The sequence below is a fragment of the Ornithodoros turicata genome, chromosome 1, assembly GCF_037126465.1.
Source record: "Ornithodoros turicata isolate Travis chromosome 1, ASM3712646v1, whole genome shotgun sequence".
NCBI classification, from domain to species: domain Eukaryota; kingdom Metazoa; phylum Arthropoda; class Arachnida; order Ixodida; family Argasidae; genus Ornithodoros; species Ornithodoros turicata.
The window spans coordinates 168,361,900-168,372,380 of record NC_088201.1 but is presented as its reverse complement, the minus strand read 5'-3'; positions in this window follow the sequence as shown (position 1 = coordinate 168,372,380).

Below are 10,481 nucleotides of genomic sequence, written 5' to 3'. Positions count from 1 at the left end.
AGGCGGCTACCGATCAGCTGCCGGAGTCTTCTAATTATCTGAACCTGCTGGCGGACGCAGTGGCTCTGCTATGGTGGCTAAATGAATATTGTCTGGTGTGAGGAGCACCTACAGCCTCCTATCCGACGGAGCGGGACTCTTTCGGAAGACGGCCACCAGGCGCGCTGCTCCACGGATGTATGCTAGTTTCTGGGCGCTCTGGCTGGTTCCCGGGCGGAGTTCTTTCGCCGTGACATATTAGAGGGTGGGATAGCGACGCTGTCGCGTCTTTGAAGTGCTTTATTTTACTTTATCGTCGGCTGTGCACTGTTTCTGTGGAATGGTGAACCTTTAGCAGACTTCTGACGCCCCTGTGCAGAAAAAGCGGCGTGCAAAAACGAACAGAGCGCCGATCATCCGTCGTAGTACATGAATGAATTCAACAGGGGGGCCCACGCTACTATTCAGAAACACTCTTCAAGCTTGTCTCCAAACTTGAAGATACCTTCACAATGCTGTTTTCATATCATAAAGGGCATACAGACAGCCTACTAGAAGTATTGGCATGTGCTAGGGGCAGTGATGGGCAGTACTTGATGTACCAAGTACTCAAGTAGAACTTTAAGCACATTTCTGTGTACTTGCACTTTACTTTAAGTACATTTTAAACCGCGTACTTTGTACCGTACTTAACGTACTTTTTTCCAAATACTTTCCCATCAAGTACTCAAGTACACAAACTTGGTATCCAGACAAAAAGTCACAAAAGAGTATCAAAAATGCTGATCAAATGCCCATCAATGCTTTTAGGGGGATGCATGCTGTACCAAAAGTCCGTCTGACACTTTACCAAAAAGGATTTTTGTGCTGTTAAAGAGCATATTTGTTGAAGCAAATTTATTGTTGAGAGGCTTGGAACGTTGAAAAAGTAGCAACGCTTCTAAGATTATGTAAAATGAATGGAATGCACAGACATCCCACATTATAACACTGCAACCGGCAGCACAATGACTTGGTCAATTGTCATTTCAGTTCTTCCAATGCAGGGTTCTATGCTTTATATTGTCTCGTTCATTGGCAATTAATAATCATTTTATATCACAGTGTGTCTGCATTACATGATGAACACTCTGAAAGACACACATGCTTTACTTTTTACATTTTACGTTTTTTAATTGGTCACATGGATTAGGTTGCTGCAGATCACAGTCGTATAAAAATCATGACTTGCATTGTGCTTCATCCTTTTATATTTTCTTCGTGAACTTTTTAAACATGTTGTATTTCCAAAAGCACCATGGAATGCCCAGACATATATAATCTCCGTTGGCCTGTACGTGTTCCCCCCTTGAAATTTCCTAGCCTGTTATAACAGAAGATTAGTACCGGAACACCACACTAGGCAGGTGATCTTCGATCAGTCAGGGTATAATACATAATCCCAGCCCAGATGACTCATTACCTCTCTACATGTAACTGCAAATTATGTCATCTGATTATGTCCATATTCACGGGTTAGCACTTAACCTAGGACTTTATGGCTTTAGAGCATTTGTCAAGAATGCTCGCTAAGCCAGACACATATACTAAACAGTGAAATGTAAAGTGATGCAAATTAAATTCGCAATGTACTTGATGAATACTTGAAGTACTTTGCCTAGTACTCTGTGCTTTACTTTAAGTATAATTTTGAGGTACTTTTCCTATCACTGACAAGGCGAAGCCTTGAGCATGTTGGCTGTCAAACCCATAGCGAATATCTCACAATGAACATTGTAGAATTCTATGCTGTGATGAGAGTGCACTTTCCCGTAAGGGGCATTAACCGTCCTCGCGCAGAGCGGAACAAAAAACAGAAACTTTCAAAGGAGGCGCGTCTCCATCAGTGAATACACTTACGTGAGCATTCAGACTCGTGCACCGATGTTCTTTGTTTTCGTTGTGTGCATATTTATTCATTTATTTATTCATGATACCCCAAAGGCCCTTGCAGGCATTACATGGGGGGTGGGGAAAGAAAACAGTCAGCAACTATCGACTAAGCAAAATCAAATAATGATAACAACATATATACAAACAAACAACTTCGCGAAGGCACACAACTATCAATATAAGGAGAAAAAAGTTTAGTGGAGGCACACACAAGCAGAAGATAAAAAGTAGGTAACACACCAACCAGTGGTTCGCACTCGTGAGTATGGACGCTAATTAGTAAGGGACCTGTGGAACAACGAGTGATCGGTGATATCAGCTATCTGAGAAGGGAGACTGTTCCAGTCAATAGCAGATTTGCAAAAGAAGGACTTCGAGTAGATATTTGTGCGGCACTTGAATCTGTTGACCTTGAAACGGTGATCAAAGCGGGGGAAGATAAGAAGATACGAAGGCAGAAAAAATAGGCGATGTCAAGTTGCCGGTGGTGAGTAAATCAAAGAGTGATATTAAACGGTAGGAACAACTTATTTATTTACACATGGTAAACAAGACTTTCGTGCACGAGACTGCACTTCTTCGTGCACGAAAGTCTTGTTTACCATGTGTAAATAAATAAGTTGTTCCTACCGTTTAATATCACGGGGGAAGATAACTGAGGAACGGGAGAACGGGGGGATATCAGATGGGAAATTATGGATGAATTGGTGAAAGAGCAATAACCTGGCAACAAGCCGACGTTTATCCAGGCTGGTAAGGTTGAGTTGTTGTTTGATGGATGATACAGAAGAATTCCGCGAGAAATCAGCAACAATGAATCTCGCAGCTCGGTTTTGAACCGCTTCAAGTGATAGTGGGCTAGTTCCATCTCAAATCGAACAATCCGGTACACTTGATGTCTCGAATGAACGGGGAAAAAAATATATGTTGAAGGCCATCGGTGAGTTAGGAGAAATAAACGCTTTCCGAATTCTCTGCGCTGCGCAGTTCGGGAAATAGGAGAGGAGGAAAAAACTGCCTCTCATAAGGCGACGTCGTCGCGAGCGGGTTTGAGCGTTCGCTACAAGGCCATTTCTTCTCGCATTATAGTAATTTCTTGATCTGGCTTTAGACCACTTAGGGCACAATAGGATCCTTCGTTGGCAGTGCTGTACCGGTTTTTGTTTGTCTGCAAAAAAATATCAAAGTTTACTCAAAGTGCCGAAAAACACCATATTCACTGCAGCTTTGCGGACGATGTACAAAACGGATAAGACTGAGCTTTATGCCGTTTAATTTGCCATTCATAGGGCTATCGAATGATGTATAATTTGTTGCTCTACTCTGTAAGGAACGTAAGCGATACGTCTTTAGTAGCACCATACCACCGAAAAATGACGAATTTCGGAAGCCTTTATCTAAAACACCCCACCAAAAACTTACCTCGAAAGTTTTATATGTTGTAGGTAGTTCCTTAGACTATGCACAGAAGCAAAATCAAAATTCGGACTTGATCGGTAGGCGCACTGTGCGCACATTTTTCAGCCTGGGCTGACTTCTTTCGTCATTTTTCAGCCTGAGCCGACTTGAATCGCTAATTTTCCCCCGCTACAACTGGTGTGCAGTAGGCTGTTTACATGCAAAGAAGGCTCATACACAAAAAGTACAAGTGAAAATATATTTATTAAAGTCATTAGTGTCGAGAATTATGTTATGACTCAGTGTGAAGGAGAAAAACTTAGCCAAAAAATCTGATGCAATAGCATTGAAGGACTATCACAATTTTTCTTTATTACTGATAATTACGAAAGTTTTCATTAAGCAGAATGGGTAGCACATTTTAATCAAGGAATATATTTTAATCAATACGGTTACAATCAAAATTAAAAGTTTTATTATAAAAACTATATCATTATTATATGTGACCACCATAGTGGAGTTTTAATTACAAAGTTCTGATATGTAACTTCAAGAACAATAGCTGGACCGATTTCTCTAGTGATTTTTTATTATTTTCTTCCAGCGCGGTGGGTGGCGCGCAGGTGAGGGGCTGTCCGGGTGGTTACCAGCAGGCCAACGGGCTCGGTGCGCCCTGGGCCGACTTCTTTGGCGATTTTTCCGCATGGGCCGACTTCTCAAGCGATTTTTTTTTCAGCGCGTGATGGGTGGTGCGCAGATGAGGGGCTGTCCGCGTGCTTACCAGCGGGCTGATGAGCTGAGCGTACACTTATGGTTGTACACACTGGGCTGACATCTTTGGCGATTTTTTCACCCTGGGACGACTTCGTTCGCAATTTTTTTTCAGGTGGTGCGTGTATCAAAATTAAAAGTTTTATTTTAAAAGTCTAACATGAGCACTCTAGCGGAGTTTTAATTACAAAGTTCTGATACGTAACTTCATGCACAACAGCTAATATTCCATTATGACACTTTTAATCAAAAAATATATTTTTAATCAATATGATTACAATCGAAATTAAAAGTTTTATTATAAAAAGTCAAACATGACCACCATACCGGAGCTTTAATTACAAGTGCCGATATATGTATGTGGACAGCAGAGAAACTGGAAGACCATGGGACACGAACGCAAGAGGAAATCAAATCTATAACACTACATTGGTTAATCAAAACAACAGAGGAGGAGACTATCATTTAACTATCATAAAATCATCATCGTGACTTCCCCATACAATTTTCATTCTAAGAGACACTACTAACCTTACTTTGTTTGATGAATTCAATACAGAAAATATATTAAAAAATGAACTTCAACACATAGCACACTTCTAGCCAACAATCAGCTCTAATAATATCTGCCCTGATTTGTTGAAGACGGGAGGCGTACACCTGACAGTTATGAACATTTTCGAGCGCAATAGGGAAGATTATTCCAACATTACACAATTAATCATTTTCTTATTAAGTAAACAGCATAGGCATGCGGAAATAATGAGAAACACGATCAACAGCTAATAGAGAACCAAAACCTATCATATAAACAACAGACAGATGCAGGAAAATAAATGAAAAAAAGAATCTATCAAAACGATAAACCTGCACGGACGAATAGCAGAGAAACACTCTAAACGGCGCATCTGCCAACGTGTAAACAACAGACAGGAAAATATTACTGAAACAAGATCATCAGCTAATAGAGAGCCAAAATCCAACACGTAAACAAGAGGTACACAAAGGATAAATAGTTGAAGAACAATCTAACAAAACAGGAAACATGCACGGTGAATAGCAGAGAAACACTCTAAACAGTGCATCTACCAACGGTAAACAACAGACACATGCAGGAAAATAATTGAAAAAGAATAAATCAAAACGATAAATATGCACGAATGAATAGCAGAGAAACGATTTGAACGATGCATCTGCCAACATGTAAACAACACACAGGAAAATAATAGCGAAACAAACTATCAAACATTACAATTTGAAATAGAAATAATATATCTTTTGAACTATCATAAAATCAACCTTGCGAGCTAACAATATATAATTTTCATCTTGCTCAGGCACTATAAACATTACCTTGACAGAGCTATCCAAACATGCAACACAGCTATGCTTTACACAGTACAACCAGACTCGAGACTCGGTCACTCTCTCCATCTATGCAGCCCGGTGGGGTCACTCTCTCCATCTCTACAGCCCAAAGTGAGGAACCGGTTGTCAATCTGTGGGCTGGGGAAATCCTCTCTCTTTTTCACATTCTTTCCGCCAAAAGGAAATATTCTTAGGACTGGTGTACAGAGACGAATTTTTTATTGATTTCAAATAGACATTGGAATTATTCGACTCTCAAGAACACAATAAGAATTCCATCAAAAAACAATAGCACGCAAAAAATCTAAGAATAGACTTTCTAAGCAAACGAGAAAATATTATCGGCGCAAATAATATACGCAGAAGCCACAAACAACTCATCTGAAATGTAAATTATTGTGTTTGCTACAGCGAAAATCAACGCACACAGCTCAAAAATACATTCCCAACTAGTAGAATATTTTTATTAATATGAATCGAGTGATCATCTGAAACAAAGTCAAAGGCAGTAATTAATTTAGGCAAACATTTTTAGTAATCACGCAACGCAAATATACATCACAGATACACGTATTTTTCATTTCAGGACCCACTATTGGAAACGAAGTGAGAGAGGGAAGCTCCCGTACACTTTCGTTAAGGTTACGCCCGCAGGGAGTATAGGGGAACCCAACAATGGTCTTGGTATACAAAGCCATAAACTGACTCCCGCAAGTTAAGTTAGGGAAGGAGGGTCTCTAGCGCTGTCTTGTACGTAGAATCATTGAAATCACACATTTTTTCATTACACATTACATCTTTTCTTGTAAATTGACTTTCATAATTCTAACGTCAGGTGGAACATTATAAACCTGATAACAAAATTTTAATACATAGAATTAGCACCGATATTATTTAATTAAATGTCGAGGCACACTACAAACAGAACAGACAATTGCTATACATTGAAGAGATGGACAGATTTTGTACTCGTTACCATACGTCATGGGAGGACCTGATCAAAAGTTGCTCCGAAAAGGAGGAGCCGCGAAACGATTCATTTATCGCTGCATTTCAATACGTCCTAGACATGGTCGTATTCGGAGATATGGTGCAAATTATGGAATTCAAGATGCGAGAACTTGTATGTCGAATCTACAATAGTTATAAAAATATTTGCACGTCAATATCGGAAGGACCACTTGGATTGATGGTGGAGTTTTTGAGGTTTGCTAACGAAGAAATGAAATACACTAGACCAAACGTAATTGTAATCCTTGCAATGGGCATTGCATTAATCAAGAAAGCGATCAGATCAAATTATCATATACAAGCAGTCTATATCGCACGATTCATTACGGATTTGTTGAAATTACACCTAACGGTTGAAATGGAAAGTACGTAAAAAATCTTACCACGTGATATATTCCACTAGAGCCTCTACACACTTATTTTCTTCTATCAGTCCGCGCAATGATGTCGAATGAACACAAGTTCAATATTGTCGTGCAAGGTCTGATGTATCATCACTTATTGAAAATCAACAAACATATCAATTGCGGTGGACCATCGGACGATTTTCATCTAATACTCTCTTGTACGCCATTCAAGAATCTTCATACAAAGAAAGGAAACATCAATAAGAGACTGCGCAAGTTCGTCGCAACAAAGTGCAAGTTATTGAAGTAATACAAACACGGCGACAACATGTCACCTGCGTTAATCAACGCTGGATTCAAGCGTCCAATAATCAGAATAAATTACTTGATGTCTTCGGAATTCATCAATCAAGACAACAAACGAAAACTTCGGAGTTTGGAAATAGAACTGTAATTTATCGAAATAAGCAAGTGCATAATTGAAATAATAATCGTATTATTTGTCATCATTGTAATGTATTCTACACAGCGCAACGAAAACAGTTTATGACTAGATTGAAGATTGCTAAGGAGACACTACGTACAAAGATCTTCGCATGGAATCAGCGCTCGCAATCAAAGATATTTTTACACGACCACACTCTATACAACACCGACGGTAGAAGGAAAGAATTGTAGAAGAATCGATAATAGAAATTTAGAGGCATGTTACATCAATCTTTGTTTACAAATAGGATCACTAATATTTTGCGAAAGCTTATTTTATGAATTAAATTGCACAGCGTATATATTTTCTCAAACGATTGGACAGTTGACAATACTATATTGAAAGGAATCTATTATCAAATGACGCGATGCAAGTGATGGACATGCATGATGCGCTAGCGGAGTCTACAATTCTAATCATCATAACATGCGGCACGCAATTCCAATAAGATTTGGGGAGAATCGAATCACGCAACTGTCATCAGAAATGTTTAACCTCTATACAATGAAGATGAGCACTATCCATAAGATACGTAATTATAATAAGTAAATATTCCTTTTGCAAACTTAACCAAAGCAGCACCCATAAACGGAGCTCCAATTCACAGAATGTACCCGAGGTTTTTCATTAGCCATACTGAAAAACTATGAGTCTGTTCATTATGTCACGGCATATGAGGCACTACAAATGGGAAGGGCATACTTTAATTTTAGAAGATTTTAGCTCATAATGAAACAAAACGCAAACTCCAACACCAAAGGTTCTTGTTTAAATTTTCAAAGTCAAGTCTGTATACTCTTTCTTACAATTTTTTAGTATATAGATTAAAAAGCTGTCTATATAGTCACACATTGTATACAATATATTTGTTTGTACATTAATTGCTAAAATTTATCAGATCACATTCCGGAGCAGTGGTGACTATCGGTAAGTGTTTAATTAAAATTTGAACTGCTGCCGCAATTTACGAACTGAGTTGTAGAAAGTGTAATTTCATAGCCTTAGCTGGCTCACTTTGATACGCGAAGGTTTTAAGAACTCTTTCACGATGACAAATAATTTAATCGAGTGTATTGATATTTTCTATATACTCTATAACGTAATGTGAATTCTCCATGACGCGGATAGTAAAAGTTACGAATATTTTTCGAACGAAATTTACTTAAAACTCGAAGAAATGGTCATCCGCGTCGTCGAATGCGTTTCGGCAACACACCGGGCCGCCTTTCCCCAATGCCGTACCCGAAACCGAACCCGATTCTGCGCCCGACGCGTTAACGCGGTACCGCACGCGAGCGTGTTGCTTTCTTCCGGAAACGGGTTCGACGACGCGGATGACCATTTCTTCGAGTTTTAAGTAAATTTCGTTCGAAAAATATTTGTAACTTTTACTATCCGCGTCATGGAGAATTCACATTACGTTATAGAGTATATAGAAAATATCAATACACTCGATTAAATTATTTGTCATCGTGAAAGAGTTCTTAAAACCTTCGCGTATCAAAGTGAGCCAGCTAAGGCTATGAAATTACACTTTCTACAACTCAGTTCGTAAATTGCGGCAGCAGTTCAAATTTTAATTAAACACTTACCGATAGTCACCACTGCTCCGGAATGTGATCTGATAAATTTTAGCAATTAATGTACAAACAAATATATTGTATACAATGTGTGACTATATAGACAGCTTTTTAATCTATATACTAAAAAATTGTAAGAAAGAGTATACAGACTTGACTTTGAAAATTTAAACAAGAACCTTTGGTGTTGGAGTTTGCGTTTTGTTTCATTATGAGCTAAAATCTTCTAAAATTAAAGTATGCCCTTCCCATTTGTAGTGCCTCATATGCCGTGACATAATGAACAGACTCATAGTTTTTCAGTATGGCTAATGAAAAACCTCGGGTACATTCTGTGAATTGGAGCTCCGTTTATGGGTGCTGCTTTGGTTAAGTTTGCAAAAGGAATATTTACTTATTATAATTACGTATCTTATGGATAGTGCTCATCTTCATTGTATAGAGGTTAAACATTTCTGATGACAGTTGCGTGATTCGATTCTCCCCAAATCTTATTGGAATTGCGTGCCGCATGTTATGATGATTAGAATTGTAGACTCCGCTAGCGCATCATGCATGTCCATCACTTGCATCGCGTCATTTGATAATAGATTCCTTTCAATATAGTATTGTCAACTGTCCAATCGTTTGAGAAAATATATACGCTGTGCAATTTAATTCATAAAATAAGCTTTCGCAAAATATTAGTGATCCTATTTGTAAACAAAGATTGATGTAACATGCCTCTAAATTTCTATTATCGATTCTTCTACAATTCTTTCCTTCTACCGTCGGTGTTGTATAGAGTGTGGTCGTGTAAAAATATCTTTGATTGCGAGCGCTGATTCCATGCGAAGATCTTTGTACGTAGTGTCTCCTTAGCAATCTTCAATCTAGTCATAAACTGTTTTCGTTGCGCTGTGTAGAATACATTACAATGATGACAAAGAATACAATTATTATTTCAATTATGCACTTGCTTATTTCGATAAATTACAGTTCTATTTCCAAACTCCGAAGTTTTCGTTTGTTGTCTTGATTGATGAATTCCGAAGACATCAAGTAATTTATTCTGATTATTGGACGCTTGAATCCAGCGTTGATTAACGCAGGTGACATGTTGTCGCCGTGTTTGTATTACTTCAATAACTTGCACTTTGTTGCGACGAACTTGCGCAGTCTCTTATTGATGTTTCCTTTCTTTGTATGAAGATTCTTGAATGGCGTACAAGAGAGTATTAGACGAAAATCGTCCGATGGTCCACCGCAATTGATATGTTTGTTGATTTTCAATAAGTGATGATACATCAGACCTTGCACGACAATATTGAACTTGTGTTCATTCGACATCATTGCGCGGACTGATAGAAGAAAATAAGTGTGTAGAGGCTCTAGTGGAATATATCACGTGGTAAGATTTTTTACGTACTTTCCATTTCAACCGTTAGGTGTAATTTCAACAAATCCGTAATGAATCGTGCGATATAGACTGCTTGTATATGATAATTTGATCTGATCGCTTTCTTGATTAATGCAATGCCCATTGCAAGGATTACAATTACGTTTGGTCTAGTGTATTTCATTTCTTCGTTAGCAAACCTCAAAAACTCCACCATCAATCCAAGTGGT